At 35.6% G+C, this 23,545-nt stretch overlaps 1 protein-coding gene across 3 annotated transcripts in view; it reads left to right on the top strand.

Annotated features, from left to right (window-relative positions):
• The first annotated feature begins 10,543 nt into the window (after nucleotides 1–10,543).
• The window catches only part of PPP1R42 (protein phosphatase 1 regulatory subunit 42), a 76,635-nt gene continuing 63,633 nt past the window's right edge, over nucleotides 10,544–23,545 (top strand). For all 3 annotated transcript variants that reach the window (XM_073229609.1, XM_036998152.2, XM_073229610.1), the window contains exon 1: nucleotides 10,544–10,694. The gene's annotated coding sequence lies outside the window, so the exon portion shown is untranslated. The remainder of the gene's footprint in view (nucleotides 10,695–23,545) is intronic.

Raw genomic sequence — 23,545 nt, 5'->3', positions numbered from 1 at the left:
TGAAAACCAAATAACTTATTTAAGACAGAGCCTAGCATAGGGTATCTAGTCATTCAAATATTCACCAAGTGTCATCACTGAACTAGGCCCAGTGTTATTCTCTGCAGATATTTTGAACAAGATAGAAATGGACACTGTCCTCACAGAATTTATCAAGGAAGCTAAAGCTACGTTAACACAAACCTAAGTGTACAGGTATGAAGGGAGAAATAAAGTGTGCTGGGGAACTCTCAGAATGAGTTACCCAGGTAGGCTTCCTGAAAGAAATGACCTGACATAAAGTTGCAGTTTGAAAGATAGATAGAAGGACTGGCCATAAAAAACATAATGGGAAAGCAATTACTTTTACAGGCAGAGAGTACAGCAATGTGTAGAAGGTCAGAAGCAGATAGCAAGAACCTAAAATAGAACCTTCAAGAACTGAGATTCAGTTAGACTTGAGAGTGTTGAGTAGGACATGGAAAATGGCAGGAGATAACTTTAATGGTAAGATGAGGATAGATCCTTCAGGGGCCTTTGGACTTTATCCTAACAGCAGTGGGGAGTTTAAAGGGCATAGATGTACTGGACTGATGTTTCTAAGATCGCTCTGTTAAGAGATTTGGGATGAGGGCTGCCAGAGAGCAGTTGAGATGACCTAGAGAAAATAAGAGTGAGAAGAGGGCTCAAGACAAATCATAGAAATGTCAACTTTTAAAATGGGCAGAGGAAGAAGAGACCCCAGAAGCAGAGAAGCAAACATTAAGAAGTAATTTACCAGTGACTTCACATGGTGCCAAGACATCAAGGAAAACAAAGCTTAAAAGTTTCCATTAGATTTAACAATGAGGTAGTCTTTGGTAAGATGGGGAAGCCAATTAACAGTATCCAACTGTTTTCCTGGACAGTTGATACATTAGCATTTTGATCTCTTTTTAATATACCTTTAAATAAAAGCAGGCATCCCCAGCTTCAATTGGCTCAAACTGACCTCCATTTCTATGGTCTTTAAAAAAAAATCATGACTGGCCCTAACAAGCAGCCACAATATCTACTGCCACAGCCTTCAGGGAGTCAACACCATATTAAGTCATTTAGTTAGGAACACTGACAAGCTTATTGAGGTGACAGACATGATAGAATGGTTAAGGTTTTTGATATGAAAGTAAGGTATCATTGAAGTCACCATGAAAACATACTAGCAGTTTTCATTCCAAGACTTGGATAAAGTTAACCCACATTTAATTTGACATTCATGACCTAATCAATTAAGACATCTTGGATGATGGAAAATGCTTATAACAACAGAAATACCAGGAGAAGAAAGATTTTCATTCCTATGTTTATTAGACTCATTTTAAGAAGTCTCAGTATTTCTACAATGATGCCTTGATTGGGAGTAACACACGAACAGGTGCCTCAACAATAAAAATAATTTGTTGGCTCACCTGACTCCAGAATCCAGAATCATATTTGACTTAGCCACAGATGAATTAGTTCTCCCATTAGAGTTCTCAGATCTGCCCTACACATGTTAAACTAAACCTAAAACTGGATTACCCCCAAACTGGCTGCACACCACACTATTCCAGTTAGGGGGAAAGAGATGCTCATTATTGACAGGGTTCCAACTCTACTCCAGTTGGTCTAACCTGGGTCATGAGCCCACCCCTGGGATTATATATAGCGACTGGTTGAGACCAATTAAGGGCCAGCCCTAGAGGTGGGGTCAATAATGCCCAAAATGTGTAATTATACACATTGAGAGGTTAAATGGGTACTACAGAGACACCAACTATGTCTCCTTTACTCAATGGTACAGCCCTAGGAGAAACAAACCAGACAGGAGCATTTGCATTTTATTATAAATGTAACTTCAGTAAGAAGCAAAGTACTTTACAAATATTCTTCGAGTATCTTTAAGTTTTAGTGTATTGCATCATGATCACTTTTGGTTTACATGCTCCAGTTTAAATTAGTGAGCTTTTAGAAAATCAGGGTTTCATTTGCAGCCATCATTCAAAAACTAAGTCATGAGTTGGGGTTGCTTTTTCCAGCAAAAAATTATCTCACTTTCTTGGGCTCTTCTGGAGCTGAAAAAGTCATTTTCTAAGTGAAATCTGTTTTTTGTTCAGTTTCAGTGTTTTTCAGAGATAAGTCTTCTGTGATAGTATACAGGAAACATCGATCATTATTGAAAATTTAATCCCAATGTCCAAGTAATAAAACTGTAGCCAGATGCACAGTCTGGAGCAGGGATGGAGAAGTCAATGGATATGGAATGGGGATTGGGACCAGTTAAGGGTACAGAGATCCCAGAATCAAGGGTGTTCCAAATTTTCCAGATTGTTTTAACATCTCAAGGTCCTAATTCCAAATAATTTGACAACACTGATATCTATATATAGTGTTAAGAATTTATGCACTTAGTTCCATTTTTACTTATGTAAGTTACATGAGTATGTCATTCTATATATTTATTGATTAACCATAAAACACCACACAAGTGTTACTTTGAAATCAGTAGTATTGACAAGAACAAAAGATTGACAAGGAAAGAAACCGTTTGTGCCCCATGGTTTCTGAATTTGGATAATAAGCTCTGAAACCAAACATCACATGCTCCATTTGAGGGATCATGTCTGAAGATTGTTGTCACAAAGTAGTATGACTACCTGGTTTAGAATTTTGAAAAATCACTGCATTGCACAATAGAATAATAAACTGCCCAATAGTGCAGCCACTTAAAATAAACACAGAAGAGCTGGAACATAAGTAATTTTACATGAATCAGAAAAACTTGGAGTTGGAGTGCTGCATATTGCAGAAGTTCAGTTTCCAAAAATTGTTCTGTGAGTGATGAGGTACAGATGCATAAGTCATGCATGCAGAGAATTCATTTATATTGCTAAGTCTGCACTGTATCCCCATGTAGCTGAATAAACTGAACTGAACACAGACTGTTGAGTTGCCAAGGTTTCTTTCTGTGTTTCTGGATTGTAATTAGAAACTCTAAAGACACATACATAGGTGTACAGAGGGCAGGGGTAGAAGGGTTTGTGGGGGTTTTTTTGTTTTTGAGATAGGAAAATATACTATACAGAATAGCAGCTCTTATTTTGCTCATCCTTACAATATAAAATAAGTAAAAGGTTATGTTCAAATTATAAGGCAATTTTTTCATCCACTGTTTAATAATTGATGTATCTATGTCATTGTGTTTGCAAAATATGTTCAAAAACTGAACATCTAATTATGTGTTCTCTTTGTTTTGGCCTATTTTCAAAACAAGTTCCAACAGCAAGTAAATTTACCTTCTTGTGGTCAAAATGCTAGCTGAAGGACTTAATGTAACTTCTGAGGTAATTTTTAAGTTTCTGAAGGTTTCTAAACCTTTTATCCATATATTAGTGGAGAAAGACCATTCATCTTTGTAAATATAAAGTTATGGTAAACTTATTTTAGAAAACTAATAACATGAAGCTCAGGCCAACTGTAACCAGATTGGCATGCTTAAACTTTTGATCTCAGAAATCAGAATATTATAAAAATAAAATAAGGAACTCTGTCATTTTGGGTCAAACTTGGGAGGAAACAGCTAAAATCATAGCTTGATAACTAACACCAATGATTAATTGCTTTTTCAACATGTGGATTATCTTGGTGCCAAAAATTATGGAACAATTGCCTAACAAATTAAAGAGTCCCTGATGTCAGTACTCATATTTTCTTTGGATTATACTAAGCAATTACACTAAACTTTCTAATGACTGAGTAAAATGGTATTGTGCCTTGAGGCACATTTTGATGAACTACAGTTGTACTTTTCATAACCTAAGAGGCATATGCATAAAGAAGTATATTGTCTAGAATAGAGCTTTGTGACCTTTATATTTTAGAGGTTTATAAATATCTATCATACAACTACACATATGTTTACCATTAATAGTCATTACACTACTTACTTTCTTGAAAAACTGGTTGGTATAAACTCATCTCCAAATAAATGTTTCACTTAAATGGCTCATTTTTGTTCCTAGAATTTTCTGCTTCATATCCATCCTCATATTCCCTTCAATTTATTATTTGTGTTATTGATGATACTAAATAAGTCATTTAAAACATGTATGTGTTTAGCTTTAATCTTACTTCAGCTCCTGTGCAAACCATCTATCATTTCTTGCATGTGGTTCCAGTGTACCTGAGACTATTATCTTATGATTCAAGACTTAAAAAAAATAACATTAGACTAAGTAAGAAATTAATTTACAATCTTATATATGAGGACACACCATTTGAATAATTACAACCACCTGAAATGTTCTATAGCTTCAGAGAAATTAATGTGATATGCCACTGATATAAGAATTACACATGAACACTACCTTTAGGAGAGATTATTTTATAAACTTTCTAAATAGTCTTAATATTTAAGTTAAAACACTACATCACTTAAAACTAAGGAACTGTGAACTATTGAAATGATAATTCATTAGGCAAACATCAACACTGTGGGCTTCTAGTTATCCCTAGATCTAAAAACAATTTATTAAAAGTGCTTTACCTGTTTCAGTAAAGAGCAAAACTGAAACAAAAGCTGTATTAAGTATGAAAATGTGGAGCACAGGTAGAAATTATATTTTCTAATTCTAAAGCTTCTGCTATCAGATTTTTAAGAGCATATTTGATAGTAACTATTCACACTACAAGAACATTACATTTAATCAAGATTTTTGAATTTCAACTTCTAATCAAGTGGCAACTGTTCTCTCCTTCAAACTTTAAGTATAATAAAGTCCGTTATTCCTATTAACAAAAGGAAATTTACATTGTGCCTTATGAACTAAATGAGCTGTTTTATATCACTGTGATGCAACGGCTGATCTGATTCCTGCTTTCCTCTCATGCTATTCTCCACTACTCACTATGATCCAGCCACAGTTGTCCTCTGGGTCCTCATGCTCATCCAGCTTTTCCCCCTCCAAGCCCTCAAACTGGCTGCTTCCTGGGTGTGGAACACTTCCTCACAGGCTCTCAAGGGCTTGGTTCGCCAGGCTACTCATTTTCAAGTCTCAACCCAAATTCTGTCTCCTTGAAGAGAACTTACGTTCTCCCTCATCTCAAGGAAACACCTCTCCCCTTCCCTCCTTCCCCACTGTACACCCCAGTTTCACTCTATATATTTCTTTCACAGAATGTACCACAGTTTGAGATTGTCTTGGTTATTTATTTATTTACTTTTTCACTGTCTGTGTCCCCTCACTAGAATGTAAGCCCCATGGGAGTGGGAACTTGGTCTAACTTCTATATTCCCAGCACCTTGAACAATGGTACATGGTAGGCCCCTCAGTAAATATTTATTCACTGAAGAAAAAATACAATGAACATTTCATTTGTTTTTAAGAAACATTAACAATATATATTTTTAGAATGACAAGATTAAATGTCCACACCTTTTTATGGTAAACTGACTTGTTGCACTGTAAGATCACTATAAAAAGAATATCTTTTCTTGGACTTAGTAGATTTAAAATGAGTGAAAAGGTACTGTTTTTTCAATCAAGGATTACAATCTCAGAAATATGGGAAAGGCCACACACGAGTAAGAAAACAGCCATGTTCAAAAGCAAGCATGAAGGAATGGAAATTTTTTCAAACAAGCTGACCAAAAAAGCAGTCAAGAGCCCCAAAACTAAGCAACTAATTACAGGTATACAGTTATAAAGGATGTTTTCACTGATTTTAACAAATTACTGTGAAAGACACGAAATAGAGGATGTTACTTTGCTGAGTTTCACTCTTAGCCTCAATCCATCACCAACTAATTAAACTTTTACTGAACTTATTATTGGCCTGATAAGCTTAAGCAGTCTTGGATCTCTATTAGAAGACAGATTCCCCACCCATGGTTGAAAGACAATTTTTTTTAAATTCCTAAAACATAAGTAATGAACTGTTCCTGAAATCTAATTTAAACTTTTTCTAAAATTAGAAGTCCCTTTGTTACAAATGCTTTCTAAAAGACTCAAACTAAACTGTGAGACTCTATTGACATATATAGACATTACTTAAATTAGAATATCAGTGGCAATATTTACAAAAATACTTCTTGAAAATATTTTAAATATAAAATAATTAACTGCATAATATAAATGTGACCTTAAGGTATGAAACTGATTTTCAGTTTAGATATCTTAATTTACAGTCACATCTCATACATTATATTTATTGCCATTTGACCCTCTAGGGGAAGATGGAAGTGAACTATTTGAGAAAAAAGATTATATATGTTAAACAGAATTTGAAAAATAGAACTTGAGAAAGTCTTTTTGTTTTAAAACTAATGGAACTTAAAAAATATAATAGATCTTGACAAAGTCCTTTCACATCTATTCTTAGGTAACAAAGGGGCAGGTAACAAAGCTGGATCTGAAAGTAGTTTCTAAGAGTAAGTGGACTTCATCTGGTGACTTAATGTGGGGTTAACTAGTATGTGAGGAAGTACTGGAGATGGCTTTTTTTTTTGTAACAGGGTGAACTGTGGGCAAGACAGGAACTGAAGGAGGCATATCGGATTTGTGCAGAATGGAAAGGAGTTCAGTTTTTGACAGGTTCAGGTTTTGTTGCCACAGGGACATTCATATCTGTTGGAATGAATATCTAGCAGATAGTTGGAGGTATAGGTCTGGAAGTCAGGGGAAATACTTTGGATTATTTTATATAGAACCTATGCAATAATCATTTACATTTATAGAATACATTATATAATAACACCAGTTGCTAAGTTTTTAAAAAATTAGTTATTATTGGTGCCTGTATTGTACATATTATGGTATCAGAAAACCATGAAGCCCCCAAATAAATGATCATTTAAACCAAGTTACTGAAATCAAGAGTAATATCTTGAATTGAACTTGCCTCATCCATAAACAAAAGGGCTTCCTTCCTTTGTTTAATTCTACAACTTGCAGCTTCTGTAAATGGATACCTGTTAAGAAATGGTTTACTCCATCTAAGCTACACACCTCCTATGGTCACTTTCATTTCTTTCATCCAAGCATCCTCTCAAAATATCCTATGAAAATGGAAATCATGTCCCAAATATCTAAGCAAACCTTCCCTCCTTAAGGGAATTTTTCATTGCTCTCTTTATTAGTTATTTATTGCTACATAACAAAATACCCCAAAACTTCATGGCAGCACACTTAGTTATTTCATAACTTTCATGGTTCAAGAATTCACATCCTCTGATAAGAGTCTCTCACAAGGGTGTACTCACGGTGTTGGCCAGGGACGAGGTTTCATCTGAAAGCTCAACTGAGGAAGCATCAACTTATAAATTAAAACAGTAGATCTCAGTTCCTCACTGGCTGTTGGCTATAGGCCATCCTCAGTTCCTTGCAACATGGGGCTCTCCTAAATTACAGTTGCTCTACAAAGAGTGCAAGCCAAAAATGCAATAGGAAGAATCATCTAAGAAGACTGAAGTCACAATCTTTGGTAACCTAATTGCATAAGTGTCTTCTCATCCACTGTGCTTTATTCTAAGGGTTAGAACAAGTCACTAGGTCCAGGCCATACTAAAGGGGAAGGAATCACACAAAGGCAAGAATACCAAAAGACCATTGAGACCATCTTGGAAGTCTGCCTACAATACTCACGAATATTTACCAATCTATAAGGTCAAGACAAAAAGAAACGTTAACTCCAAAAAGTGCTGATTTCTCTGTATGGAAAATTGATGTGATGATATACATGTCTGGGTCCTTTAATTTGTCAGTTTCTCAATGAAAACAGCTAATCATTAAAGTGCTTTGCTTTGTGTTTCTCACAGGACTGTGTAGTATATCATCTAGAAGGTCACGATATATATACTGATGGACAAAGATACATAGAACAATATACAAAGCAAAATGTATGTTTCTGTCTAAAGACTTGAAAACTCTAGTGGAGACTTTTTTAAATGTCCTTTTTGGCATTATTCTTCCAAGAGTACCCTTTAAAATGATTCTCAAGACTTCACATTTTTTTTACAAATTTCCCAACATCTGTCAAAGTGTAAATCTTAGAGTACTTTATGTTGAACTTAAAAATGCAGCACTGAAGACAAATATTTCTTGTAATCTGCCAAATTGGAAAATACACAGATGATTGGTTAACACTGGGTACCACTAGACAGGAATTATATTTCACATTTTAATGAGAAAATACTTTCTTTTAAGCTTAACTTGCTGCATTAAAAAAAACTAATTAGTAATTCAACCATTTAAAACTATTTTAGATACCATTGATCACAAAGAGATTTTCAATTCCAAGAAGAGCAGAATCCAAATGAACTTTCAGAATATAATTTTATCATTTTTTAAAGCCCTGATTACTAAAAAGAGAAATAAACAATCATAATCCCACCACTAGGAAATAACAAGTATTAAATATTTTGGCATACAGGTATAGAGCCATAGATCTACATCTAAATCTACACATGTATAGACATAAACATAGATAGCCTTTTAGACACTTAAATTTGTATATAATTTTACTACAAATGAGATCATACTCTTTTATAGTGATATATAAAACTGTTATAAAACAAAGATTTTAAAAGCAAGTAATTTTTCAATAAGGCATTGCTAAACATGTTTCTACCAAAATATGTTAGCCGCCAGTTAAGTACTACACAGAGCAATGGGACAGTCAGGCATACATTTCTAAAGTTGTTGTTCCCAAACAAATGAAGGGCATCTGATTTGTGCCATAGAGTTTTAGCCATATTATTTTGATCATTCTTTTATTTCTTCATATATTTCTGTAGCTTTTTATTCTGTTAAGTACCACCACTCCTTAAACTGTTTCCCCAGTGTCTGAATCTAAATTATTAGTTTCTGAATCACTGTTCTTCTCAGAACAAATTTAACCTCTGATGAATCTTTCTCTGACACCTTAACCAGCTTTGCTTCCCTCTTCTAGCCAAACTAGTCAGCATAGTTATTGATTTGCTATTTCTCTTTTCCCTGGTTTCTCCCTCTTGCCTACTTATGGCACAGAGTTTCAATGATTAGTTCTATTCTGGAAACTATTAAAATCATGTCACCTCACATTTAACATGTGTAACCCAAATTCATCTACTTTCTCCTCAAATTACTTGCCACCTCTCCTCTTTCTCCAGTTTTGTTCCTTATCCTAGCTAAAGGCAGGAATTATTTTCAACTTCTCCTTCCCTGTATCTTATCCAATCTCTATTAAATCATGCTTCAATATGCCTTCTAAATTTGTTCATTCCTTGCCACTTTCTTTGCTTTCACCCTCATCCAGGCCAAAATCACCTCACAACTGGACTTGAGTAACAATACCCAGAATGAAGTCAGGGTTCATCCATCCCCATCACTCATCCCTCTTTCTAGACCATGATTACTGTAACAGTCAGTGAGATATAAGGGCAGGGGACCTGACCTTGAAATCAGAAGCCCAAGAGTAAACTCCTTTTCTGTTCCCTGATGTGTGACCTTCAGCATATTTATTTTTCTCTAGGCCTGGGAGTTTCCTTATCTTCAAAATGACAAGTTGGACTGTCTACATGGGCTCTCAGCTGCCTTGTAACTCTTACAATATTCTGCTCTGATGCTTCTTTGCTCAAGGAACAGCAATGACAGCCTTTCCTCCGTGCCCCTCCCACAAGATCAGAGCTGTTACTCAGTTTTCCAGCTTGTACTGCCCCTTACATCCATATCACTCACTTTCCCTAATGAGCACCAGTCTTTCCACTATAAATGTCACTTCCTTATTCTATTGTTCTTCTTATCCTTCACTTGTAAATTATTAATTTTACAAACATTTATAGAATGACTGCTAATGTACAAAGCACTTTGCTAGATAAAACATGTAATTCCTTCCCTTAAAGAACTGTAATCTCATGAGAAATAAGGTAAAGTAACAAACATATAATAGTGTATTAAGTACTATGCTAAAGAATTTAATATATCCCAGTTGTTTTAGTAGCAGAAAGGAGCATCACTTAACAAGACTGATACCTGGGAAGGCTTTGGAAAGGATGCACTAATCCCAAACTGGGTCCTTGAAACTTAAACGGGAAAATAAGAATTGAGGAAAGAAAGTGTATCCTTTGATGCCTCCTTTGCTACCTTGAGGAGCAGAGGGGGAAATTTTTTACAACAGGGTATATTGGGCCAAGTGTCAGATTGAAATATTGGAGCATATATAGGGAACGAGGAAAAGCAGTGAGATTGGTCATAAGGAAGGGACTAGAATGTTACCCTGAGCAGTTTGGGTTTTATCTGAAGAAGGGGGAAAGTATGGGCTATACTTAGATTCAGACAATTCCCTTCCTGGTCTGTTACTGGGAAAAGTAGTTACTGGGCACTGAAACGTTAAAAACTGACGGCAGGAGAAATGGTGGCCTGACAGAAATTGTTCTGGCTACTTCTTGGTCCACAAAAATCATCATATGACCTCATCAAGCTAACCGGCCCTCACTCGGACCCCACCTGGTGGTCACCATCAACCTCCCGCCGTTGCGTCACAAAGGGCGGGCCACGCGGGCCACAGAGGGGGCGCTTCCGGAGGCATCGCGATATTTCCTGTGAGCGGCGGCCTGACCCACAGCGTCTACTTGCAACGACACCTGGGCAGGGAAAGAACAGTGCCCCGGCGAAAAATCACCAAACCTGAGTTAACTGACCCCGGTCTTCCCGCGAGCGGTAAGGCGCTTTCAGAGAAGCAGCATAGGGACGGAAGAAACTGTAGTGCCGTGTTTCTCAAACTTGCCCGCCAGTAAGACTTCCCTCACCACTTGTTAAAATGCAGATCCTTGAGCCTTAACTCTAGACATCTAGAATTGCCAGGAAAACAGTCTGAAGGTCTGTATAATAAACGACTGGCTAGAATCAAACAAGGCTGGGAAACAGCTCTAGAGGAGGAAGACATGGGTCGGGGTTGGCGGCGGAGCTAAAGGAGTGGGGTCAATGGGCTTTGCAAACGCAAAAGCGGGAGCCAGGAATTTAGAGCATCTGGAAGCCCCTGAGCCTGAGGCTCGCTAGGGAACTATACCATCTGAATTTGGAAACCCCCACCTCATCTAGTCTGTAAGAGCCCCAAGAAGTGAAAGCCAAGGGGTCCACCAAAATGGGTCCTGTTGTCTTATTGACCAAATTACCCCTACAGGTAATTTATAGTACAGGATTGCTCTTGCATAGCTAACTGTATAGCAGCTTGTAAGGAAGAAACCCTGGGGTGTATAACCTCTTTAAGATGTGCATTTTTGCCACAGTTATAAGTGTGAAGATATTTGAAATTTACAAGGGCTTCTTAGAGCGCTAGTAAAGTAGCTTTAAGCTGACCCCACTGGCGATCTGGAGAAATAGAGATATCCTATCAAGTGGAGCCCCGAGATATTAGAGATATCTAGCAGGGAAAATTTACCAAAAAAAACAAAAAACAAAAAACAAAAGTTTCTCAAACTTTGAGAAAACAATGAACTTCTTTTGAAATAAATTCAACTACATCCCACAAGCGTTAACACAATTATTTTTATTATAATGTTCTAAAATGCATCCAAATCCAAACTAGGTTCAATTTAAATTCCTAAAGCTTATAATTTCTCTAAAACAAACCACAATACAAATAAAGTTTAAATTAATAAATGTTAAGATGAATAGTCATGTTTTGATGAAACAAAACCCTCTCTTGTGGATGTGACTGCTACAATGCAGGCTGTTTTGAGTAAACAGTCTCTAGTAATTGTGTATTATGGGTTGAAGCCCCTGTAACGTTTTCCAATGGCTTGTTGATAAGGTCCATTGACCTTCCCTTGGTTTAATAAGTATTTTGTGTATATATTACGTTTGCCTCTTTCCTTTCCTTATAATCTGAGAGAATTAAGCAAACACCAGTTTGTGCCCTAGAAGGCAGAGACAAAATCCAGTTATATAATGGTCATTCATAACGATTCAGATAATTCAAAGTTTCTCTGTTTTAGCCCAGGTTAGAAAACAAGAGAGTGAAGCAATAACTTATGTGCTAACAGTAACGGGGGGCTGTAATCTCAGGGAAGAAAGAGAGAAGGAGAAAAAGAATGAAACAGAGCAGGAAGGAGAGCAAATATTAGACAGTGCATAACCCAGAAGACCACAGCATGTTTTCAGAGAGATATTTTGAAATGGCTGTCTCCTAAAAGTATACAGGAGAAAGAAGGGAGAATAAATCATTTGTGGCTCCTGTCTCTCATAGGTCAGAATTACCACTACAGGCAATTTACAGGACAGAGTCATTCTTCAGTAAGCTACCTGTACAGCAGTTTCCTGACTTAGCTGTAAGAGAAAAACCCTGTGGTGTGCGACATCTTTAAGACATGTGCTTTCACCACAGTTATCACTATAAAAAAGATATTCAATTTTCCAGAAAAAGTTCTAAAATTTTAAGATTTGGGGCAAAGAAATTGTATTTTTAAAATATTTTAAAAATAAATCAAATGTATATAAAAGATCATATTTCTATTATATTTAAAATATTGGATATTCTCTACACTACCTACAAACAATATAATTCATAAAAGAAAGCCATTTGCAATATCAACAAAAATATATGATCCCAAAATGACTTATGCATGGTCTTAATCAGAAGAAAATTATAAAATTACTGAAAGTCATTAAAGAAGCACTTGTAAAATGGAAAGATACCACAGTGATGACAAAGAGGACTCAATATTAGACAGATATTAGTTCTTCACAAATTGTTCATAAATTCAGTGCAATTCCTAAAAAAATCCTAAGAGGATTTTTGGAACATGACAAGTTGATTTTATTTTATATTTTTTATTAATGTGTCATTAATATACACTCTTACAAACGTTTCAAATGAAAAACTACTACAGTCACCCATATTATCAAGTCCTCACTCCATTGCAATCACTGTCCATCAGCATAGTCAGATGCTATAGAGTCACTACTAGTCTTCTCTGTCCTATACTGCCTTCCCCATGACCCCTGTACATTGTGTGTGCCAATCATAATGCTCCTTAATCCCCTTCTCCCTCCCTCCCCACCCACTCTCCCACCCTTTCCCTTTGGTAAATGTTAGTCCCTTTTTGGAATTTGTGAGTCTTCTGCTGTTTTGTTCCTTCAGTTTTTCTTCATTGTTGTACTCCACAAATGAGGGAAATCATTTGGTACTTGGCCTTCTCCACCTGGCTTATTTCACTGAGCATAACACCCTCTAGCTCCAACCATGTTGTTGCAAATGGTAGAATTTGTTTTCTTCTTATGACTGAATAATATTCCATTGTGTATATGTACCACCTCTTCTTTATCCATTCATCTACTTACTGATGGACACCTAGGTTGCTTCCATATTTTGGCTATTGTAAATAGTGCTGTGATAAACATAGGAGTGCATATGTCTTTTTGAATCTGTGATCATGTCTTCTTTGGGTAAATTCCTAGGAGTGGAATTCCTGGGTCAAATGGTATTTCTATTTCTAATTTTTTGAAGAACCTCCATATTGCTTTCTATTTCTATTCTAAACTAATTTACATTCGAACCAGCAGTGTAGGAGGGTTCCCCTTTCTCTGCATTCTCGCCAGCATTTGTTGTTCCTTGTCTTTTGGATATTGGCCATTTTAACAGGGATGAGGTGATATCTCATTGTGGCTTTAATTTGCATTTCCCTGATCATTAGTGATGTGGAGCATCTTTTCATGTACCTGTTGGCCACCCGAATTTCTTCTTTGGAGAAGTGTCTGTTCATATCCTCTGCCCATTTTTTAATTGGGTTATTTGCTTTTTGGGTGTTGAGGCATATGAGTTCTTTATATATTTTGGATGTTAACCCCTCGTTGGATATGTTGTTTATGAATATATTCCCCCATACCGTAGGATGCCTTTTTGTTCTGCTTATGGTGTCCTTTGCTGTACAGAAGCTTTTTATTTTGATGTAGTCCCATTTATTCATTTTTACTTTTGTTGCCTTGCCTAAGGATGTGTTCAGGAAAAAGTTGCTCATGTTTATATTCAAGAGATTTTTGCCTATGTTTTCTTCTAAGAGTTTTATGATTTCATGACTTACATTTAGGTCTTTGATCCATTTCGAGTTTACTTTTGTGTATGGGGTTAAACAGTGATCCAGTTTTATTCTCTTGCATATAGATGCCCAGTTTTGCCAACACCAGTTGTTGAACAGGCTGTCATTTCCCCATTGTATATCCATGGCTTCTTTATTGTATATTAATTGATCAGATATGATTGGGTTTATATCTGGGCTCTCAATTCTGGTCCCTTGATCTATGGGTCTATTCTTGTGCCAGTACCAAATTGTCTTGATTATTGTGGTTTTATAGTAGAGCTTGAAGTCAGGAAGTATAATTCCCCAAGCTTTATTCTTCCTTCTCAGGATTGCGTTGGCTATTTGGGGCCTTCTGTGGTTCCATACAAATCTTAGAACTATTTGTTCTAGTTCATTGAAGAATGCCAAATATTGTTCCATTTGGATTTGTCACACAGTTCTCTTAATATTCTTTCATTCCTAGAGATCCTTTATTCTCTCTGTGCCTCAGCTTCTCTGTATTCCTATTCTCTAATTTCTGTTTCATTTACTATCTCCTCTACTACATCTAATCTGCTTTTAAATCCCTCTTTTGTATGTTTCATTTCAGATACTATATTTTTCAAAGTTTCTATCTCCTTCTTGAACCCCTCCCTGAGTTCTTGAATATTTTTCTGTATCCCTGTGAGCATGTTTATGATTCTTATTTTGAAATCTCTTTCAGGAAGATTGGTGAGTTCAGTTTCACTTGGTCTTATTTCTGGTTTTTGTATGATTTTGGTTTGAATCAGGTTCCGTTGACATTTCATATTTGTAAGTGGCACCTTCTAATGCCCAGAAGCTCTACTCTCAGCCCCTAGAGCGATGGCAGGGGTCACAGGTGAGTGGTGCTGGTCTCTGTCAGGAGGAAAGGGGTCTTTCCTGCTTCCTGGCTGCAGTACCTGACTCCACTACCAGGGCCAGTGGGCCAAGTGTGCAGGGAGGAGCCTCTATGCTATGTGCTTTCACTGCTGTAGGTGGGGCCACCCTCTGGCTGGCCTGGCACAATGGTGGGAGCAGCCAGTTTGCAAGCCAGTGCTGGCTGGGAGGAAGGAGCAGCAGGTTGTGTATCATGGTGGGGGCCCTGGAGCTGCATTGCTAGCCAGGGGGATGGAGGGCCTGAAGCTCCTTGAAAGTTCCCAACCTGCTGAGCTGAGTGTGCCAGGACAATTTTATCCAACTATCCTTTCTCCTGAGCAGCAAGCTCTGTGCAATCCTTTCCCCTTTAGCAGTCCTCTCACTGTTGGGAAGTCTCTCAGAGTGCCTGTCTTTTTTTTGTAGGTGCCTTTTCTCTACAAACAGCTAGAATCTCAGTCTCTCCAAGTATGCTGAGTGTCTTAGCTTTCCAACTCCACTAATCTCCACAGAATCATGCAATGTAGGTTCGTGCTCCCAAAGCAGATCTCCAGGGCTGGGTGTTCAGCAGTCCTAGGCCTCCACCCCCTCCCTGCTCCATTTCTCTTCCTCCCACCAGTGAGCTGTAGTGGGGGAAGGGCTTATGTCCCACCAGATCATACTTTACCCTTTTCTGTGAGGTCTGCTCTTTTCCCAGATGTATGCAGTCTATCACTGCATTCTTTCCTGTTGCTCTTTCAGAATTAGTTGTATTTGCTGTATTTTCATGATATATGTGGTTTTTGGAAGAGGTTTCTGTCTCACCTCTCATGTCACCATCATTAAGCCAATCTCCAATGAAACTCTTTGACAAATTGATTTTAAAATGCATATGAAAGAGTTGAGGAAGAGAGGATTCTAGGTATATGCCAGAGTAGGAGGCATCCATCTTCCCACCTAGACTACAACTGCACCGGCAGAACCTGCCTGTGTAACTATTTTGGAAGGCCGTAGTCTATCCAAGGCTTACAACTCCTAAGGGAAGGCTTAGACAATAAAGTGAAGTTAATTTTGGTCCATTTCAATTTCAATCTCAATTTCAGTCTCTACAGCAGCTACCCGTCACCCACACCCACCCCAATGGCATAAAACTGTGCAGGGATTTCTGGAGCACCTTGCACACAGCTTGCAGGAGCCAAAGTGGGCAACAAGCACACTGTCCATCTATCCTCTGTTCACTGATTGCTGCTTCTGATCACAGACAAAGAGGCTCCACCTCTCCCCACTGTTGCAGGTTTCCCCTACCCCTCAAGCAGAAGTGACTTCCAAGGGATTTAAAGAGCTGGTGCTCTTTTTTTCCTTTCCTTGTTCATTTTTCTCTGTTTCCTCTTTTGGGAGCCAGACACTAAAGACTAGGACATTCAAAAGCAAATGCATATAATGGGAATATTAGAAAGTGACTGTGCATGCCCAGAGAAAGGTTCAGGCTCAGAAAACACCTGAGAAGACTTTATATCTTAGGCTGATCCTCAGCACAAAGACAGCCAACAATAATAAAAGATGAAACAACACAAAAACAATAATAAATAACAGAAAACTCTGGAGAAGGGGAATAAACTGATTTTCAGATATACCTCATTACTAGATTAAAATTCCAGTTTTCAGTAAAAAATTGAAGTCATATGAAGAAATGGGTGAGCATGGCCCATTCAAAGAAAAAAATAAATCAAAGGAAGCTGTCCCTTTAAAAGGCCTTATGGCAGATATAGGAGACAAAAACTTTAAAACAACTGTCTTAAAGATGTACAGAATGTCACGAAAATGATATATAGGCAAAATGAAAAAAAAATCAATAAAGATGCAGAAACACTGCAAAGAAACCCTGGCACTGAAAAGTATAATAACTGAAATGAAAAATTCACTACTAGAGGGATTCAAAGGCAGATTTTAATATTCAGGAAAATGAATCAGTGAACTTAAAGAGAGGACAATGGAAATTACTGAGTCAAGGAACAAAAATAAAAAAGACTGAAGAAAAGTAAACAGAGTCTAAGGATCTGTGGGACAACATCAAGCAGACCAACATATATGCATTGTAGGAGTCCCAGAAGGAGAAGGGAGACTGGGGGAGGGAGAAGATTTAAAGAAATAATGTCTGAAAACTTCCCTAATTTGATGAAAGATATGAATATAAACATTCAAGAAGCCCAATGAATTCCAGCATGTACTCAAGAGACCCACACCGAGACACATTATAATGAAACTTTTGAAAGACAAAAAAAGATCTTCAAAGCAGTGAGAAATGGCTAATACATGGAATACAAGGAATTCTTAGATTATCAACACATTATTCACTGGAAACTTCCAACACAGTTGACAGTGGGCCAGTATACTCAAAGTGCTATAAAGAAAAAAACCTGTCAACTAAGAATCCCATATCCTGCAAAACTGTTCTTCAAAGGTGAGGAAGAAATTAAGACCTTCCCAGGTCTTAATCAAAAGCTAATTGAGTTTATCACCACTAGACCTGCCCTTTAAGAAATGCTCAAGGGAGCCAGCTGAGTAAAATGAAAGGACACTAGACAATAACTTGAAGCCATATGAAGAATGCTACTATTGTACAATGTTTAGTAATTCTGCTTTTTATTTTTCTACACAATTTAAGCTAATATATTTTTTAAAATAATTAGTGTAAAACAATATCAGTGTAACTTTGTAACTCCACATTTTGTTACATAATTTAAGTGACTAATGTATTTAAAACAATTGTTAGACTATGTATGGGGGCACACAAGGTATAAAGATGTAATTTTCTCACATCGACAACCAAAAGATGCGGGGATGGAGCTGTCTGTAAAGGAGCAGAGTTTTTGTATATTAAATTAAGCTGGCATAAATTCAAATTAGAGTTATATAACTATAGGATGTTACATGTAATTCCTATGCTAACCACAAAGAAAACAGCAACAGAATACATACCAAAGGAAATGAGAAAACAATTTTAAAGCTTCACAAAAAACAAAAGAAGAGAGTAAGGGAGGAAATGAGAGACAAAAGCTATGACACATAGAAAATAAATTAAATGACAGAGATAAACATTTGTACACCTAAAGAAAGACCACCAAAATATGTGAAGCAAAAACTGACAACTGAAGAGGAAAATAGACAGTTCTACAATAATCATTGTAGACTTCATTATCTTACTCTCAATGAATAAAAAAACTAACCAAAAGAGAATAGATGACTTAAATATAAAGCAACAAGATTTAACATCACATATAGAACATACTACCCAACAACAGTATGCACAGTCTTCTGAAGTGCACATGGGACATTTTCCAGGACAGACAATATGTTAAGCCAAAAATCAAATTTCAATAGATTTTTTAAAAGATACATATCATACAAAGTATCTTCTCCAACCACAATGGGATGAAGTGAGAAATCAAAAACAGAAAGAAAACTGGAAAATTCACCAATTTGTGGAAATTAAACAACACACTCTTAAATAAGCAGTGAATCAAAGAAGTCACAAAAGAAATTAGAAAATACTTAAGATATGAATGAAAATGAAAACATACCAAAGCTTATTACATGCAGTAAAAGCAGTACTAAGGGGGAAATTTATAGCTGTAAGTGTTTACATTAAAAAACAGGAAAGATCTTAAATCAACAACCTAACTTTACAACTTAAGGAACTAGATAACAAAGCAGTAAACCCAAAGCTAGCAGAAAGAAGGAAATCGTAAAAATTAGAACATAGATAAGTGAAATAGAGAATAGAAGAACAGTAGAGATATTCAATAAAACCAATGCTGGTTCTTTGAAAAGATCAATGTAATTGACAAACTTTGAGGTAGATGGACTACAAAAAGCCTCAAATTAATAAAATTATAAATGAAAGTGGGGCTATTTTACTACCAATCCTACAGAAATGAAAAGGATTATAAGAGAGAACTTTTTATAGTTATATGCCAAACACTGGACAATGTAGATGAAATGGAAAAATTCCTAGAAACACAAAACCTACCAACACTAAATCATGAAGTAAAAGAAAATCTGAATAAACCTATAACTAGTAAGGAGAATATGAATCAATAAGTGAAATCCCCCAACAAAGAAAAGTCTTAGCCCCGATGGCTTCATTGGTAAATTCTCCCAAACATTTTAAGAACTAACAACAATCCTCAAACTTTTCAAAAACTTTAAGGGAACACTTCCTAACTCATTCTGTGAGGTCAGCATTACTGTGATACCAAAGTCAGACAAAGACACTGTAAAAAAAAAAGAAAAAGAAAAAGCCAGACCAATAACCCATGTGAACATTGATGCAAATCCTCAACAAAATACTAGCTCAGAAAACCAAAATACTAGCTCAATAAACCAAACTCAGCAGCATATTAACATGATTATACACCATGAATAAATGTAATTTATTCCAATACTACAAGGATGGTTCAGCATACAAAAATGAATCAATGTAATACACTACAATAACAGAACAAAGGAGGGAATAAAACCCATATGATCATCTCAATTGATGCAGAAAGAACATTTGACAAAATTCAACAACCTGAATTTTCATGAAAACATACTCAACCAACTAATAACAAAAAGAAACTACTTCAACATAATAAAAGCCACATATGAAAAACCCAAAGTGAACATCATACTCAATGGTGAAAGACTGAAATATGTTCTTCTAAGATTAGTAGCAAGTCAAGGATGCTCACTTTTACTGTTTTTATTCAACATGATACTGGAAGTTCTAGCTAGGGAAATTTGGCAAGAATAATAAAAGGTATTTAAATTTGAGAGGAAGAAGTCAAATTATCTCTGTTCACAGATGATATAATCTAATCTGTAGAAAACCTGAAAGATTATACACACACCATAAAAAAACTATTGGTATTAATAAATGAATTCAACAAAGATCAGGATATAAAGTCAATACACAAACATCAGTTGTATGTTCATACACAATGGCCAATCTGAAAAGGAAATTTAAAAATCAGTTCCATTTATAGTGGTGTCAAAAAGAATAAAACACTTGGGAATTAACCAATGAGGTGAAAGAATTGTACACTGAAAAATTACAAAGCACTACTGAATATATCTTTAATAGAAGACATAAATAAATGGAAACATCCCAAATTCATGGATTGGAATACTTAATATTGTTAAGACATCAATACTACACAAGGTGATCTGCAGATTCAATGCAAGCCTTATCTAAATCTCAGTGGTGTTTTTTGAAGAAATACAAAAAACCTATCCTGAAAAGTCATATAGAATTTCAAGGGACCCAAATAGCCAAAACAGTTTTGTAAAAGAAGAGAGGACCCACACTTCCTGATTACAACTTACTACAAAACTATAGTAGTCAAAGCAGCATGGTACATAAAGAAAGACACATAGACCAATGGAATAGAATAGAAAGCCCAGAAATAAACCCTCACATATATAGTTAAATGATTTTTGACAAAGGTACTAAGACCACTTAATAGGAACAGGACATTCTTCTCAACAAATGATGTTGGGAAAACTGGATATCCACATGCAAAGAATGAAAGTGGACCCTTACTTAGCCCCATATATAGAAATTAACTCAAAATGGGTCAAAGGCCTCAATGTAAGACCTAAAACTATAAAACTCTCAGAAGAAAACAGAGAGCAAGAGCTTCACAGTATTGAATTTGAGAGTAATTTTTTGGGAATGACACAAAGACACAGACAACAAAAAAAATAAGCAAATTAGACTTCATGAAAAAAATTTAAATTTATGCATCAAAACATCAACAAAGTAAAAAGACAACACACAGAATGGGAAAAATGTTTGCAAATCATATTCCTGATAAGGGCTTAATATCCAGAATACAAAAAGAGCTCTTAAAACTCAAATGGACAAAGGTCTTGAAAATATTTACATATCATATATCGGATAGGGGGCCTGCAACTCAAGAAGAAAACAACCTGACTAAAAAATGGGCCAAGGACTTGAATAGACATTTCTCCAAAGAAGATACAGAAATGGCCATTAAGCAAATGCAAGATCCTCAGCATCACTAATCGTTAGGAAATGCATATCAATACTACAATGAGATACCACCTCACACCCAATAGGATGGCTACTATAAAAAATATAGATAATAACAAGTGTTAGTGAGGATGTAGTTATTTTAACTCTTGAGCACTGTTCAAAAGAATGTAAAATGGTAAAGCCTCTGTGGAAAACAATACAGCAGTTATTCAAAAAATTAAAAGTAGAATTACCAAAAGCTCCAACAATTCTACTTCTGTGTATATACCCAAAAGAATTGAAAATGGTCACAAAAGGATTTTTGTACACCCATATTCACAGTATTATTCACAGTAGCTATAACATAGAAGCAACCCAAGTGTCCACAGACAAATGACTGGTAAATAAAATGTGGTATATACATATAATGGAACATTACTCAATCTTAAAAAGCAAGGAAATTCTGACATATGCTACAACATACGAACCTTGAGGACATTATGCTAAGTGAAATAAGCCATTCACAAAAACACAAATATTGTATGATTCCACTTATATGAAGTTCTTAGAGTCATCAACATCAAAGAGACAGAAAGTAGAATGCCAGTTCCCTGGGGCTAGGTAGAGAGGGGAAATGGGAGTTATTGCTTAATGGGTATAGAATTTCAGTTTTGCAAGGTGAAATAGTACTGGAGATAGATAATGGTGATGATTTTATAGCATTATAAATGTATTTTTACCACTGAACTTATACACTTATAAAATGGTTAAGATGGTGAATTTTATCTTTCAGTGCAATTTTTAAAAATTGGACAAAAAAGAGTTAAGAACCAAGAATAACCAAGGTGAAAAAGAATTATTAAGCTGCACTAATTAAGATGGTATTGACTTGGGGATAGATACATAAATAGAAAAGAACCAAGTATATAGTTCTGGGAAAACTGGTCTCCATAAGAACAAAATAAAATTGAATCTCTATCCCACTTCCTATATATTAATTAAATTAGATAGATAAAAGACCAAAATGTATAAAACAAAACTTTAACATATTTTCAAGGAAAAAAAAGGTCTTTCTCTTAAAATAGGATAGGGAAGGGGTTACTATGCTACATAAAGCATAAGACATGAGCAAAAAAATGATAAATTTGACTACATTAAAAAAATACAGCTATTTTTCAGAAGATGTCATGATAAATACACTGAGGAGAAAGGGAGAAAAGACAAGCTATAGTCTGGGAATAGATATCTGCTATATATATAAGCAATAAAATATTAATACCTGGCAAAAATACATGTGTATTTACAAATTCCTTAGAAGAACACAACCCAGAAAGAAAAATAGGAAAAATATAAGAAAGGACAATTAACAGAAAAGTCCGTATGGCCAATAAACAACAGACCCTCAGTCTCTCTAGTAATAATAGAATGGCAAATTAAAACAATGAGATGACACTACTGATCTGGCTGTTTTAAAATCCCTTTTTTATTTTCATTTTTACAAATTAAAAAAATTCTAAGGTAAAAAGTGAAGTATTATTTCACAGCCAGCAGATAGCAAAAGTTAGACTATTGACAGTAATGTAGATTGCACTATAGAGCAATAAGAACTTAAGCTGTCAGTGGTAAAACTACTTTGGAGAATAATTTGGCAATATACAGTAATGCTGAAAATGTGCAACCTATAAATGGCCACCCCTAGTTTTAAGCCCTAAAGAAACTCTTGCACATATGCTAAAGATGATATGCATAGAAGAACCATAACAGCAACATTGCAAAAGCAAAAAGATTGTAAATACCCAAAAATTTACCACTCAGAAGAAATACATTTCTTACAATGGAATATTATATACCAGTGCAAATATTCTAGAGCTATATGCATTAGTTTTGATGATTGTCACAAACAAAACATTAAGCAAAAAAGAAAGTTAGAATCAGAATAACACTTATGACTATAAAATGTAGAAAACAATACTATACATTGTTTAGATATACATACATCTGTAGTAAAAGACAAATAGGGATGTCTAAATTTAAGCATAAACTCTAAGGGAATGGAGAGGGCAAAAAAGTATAGAGGGGTTCCATATGTATTTGTAATGTATCTAGGTCAATAACTTTGCTATTATCACTATTATTCTACTATGGTTTTGTTCACAGATAAAGTGAACACTGTTCACTGTTTCACCTGTAAAATAAGAAGAACAGGCTATTAATAAAAGATTACTGTATATAAGATATCCATATGTGGCTCATAAGTTTGAGATAACCCATTTTTTAAGCAAAAAACTTAGAATCAGAATACTATTTATGGCTGTAAAAATGTAGAAAACAATACTGTATGTTGTTCAGAAATGTTAAGTGTTTATACATACATCTATAGTAAAAGTATAGAGACACGAATAGTAATGTCTAAATTTAAGCATAAACTCTAATTTAAGAGAATGGAGAGGAAGATATAGAGGACTTATATAAAGCTGACCTGTGGATCCATTACTGTGTTGTTATTCTTTATATTTTTATAATGAAATATTTTATGAAATATTGTTAAGACAAGATTAAGATAAAAGTTATTTTTACTCGATTAGAAACTTAGTTTGGAATATTACTGTGTCACGTTTGAA

The sequence above is a fragment of the Manis javanica genome, chromosome 2 (assembly GCF_040802235.1).
Source record: "Manis javanica isolate MJ-LG chromosome 2, MJ_LKY, whole genome shotgun sequence".
In the NCBI taxonomy this organism is placed as follows: domain Eukaryota; kingdom Metazoa; phylum Chordata; class Mammalia; order Pholidota; family Manidae; genus Manis; species Manis javanica.
This window is presented reverse-complemented; position numbering and strand designations above follow the sequence as displayed.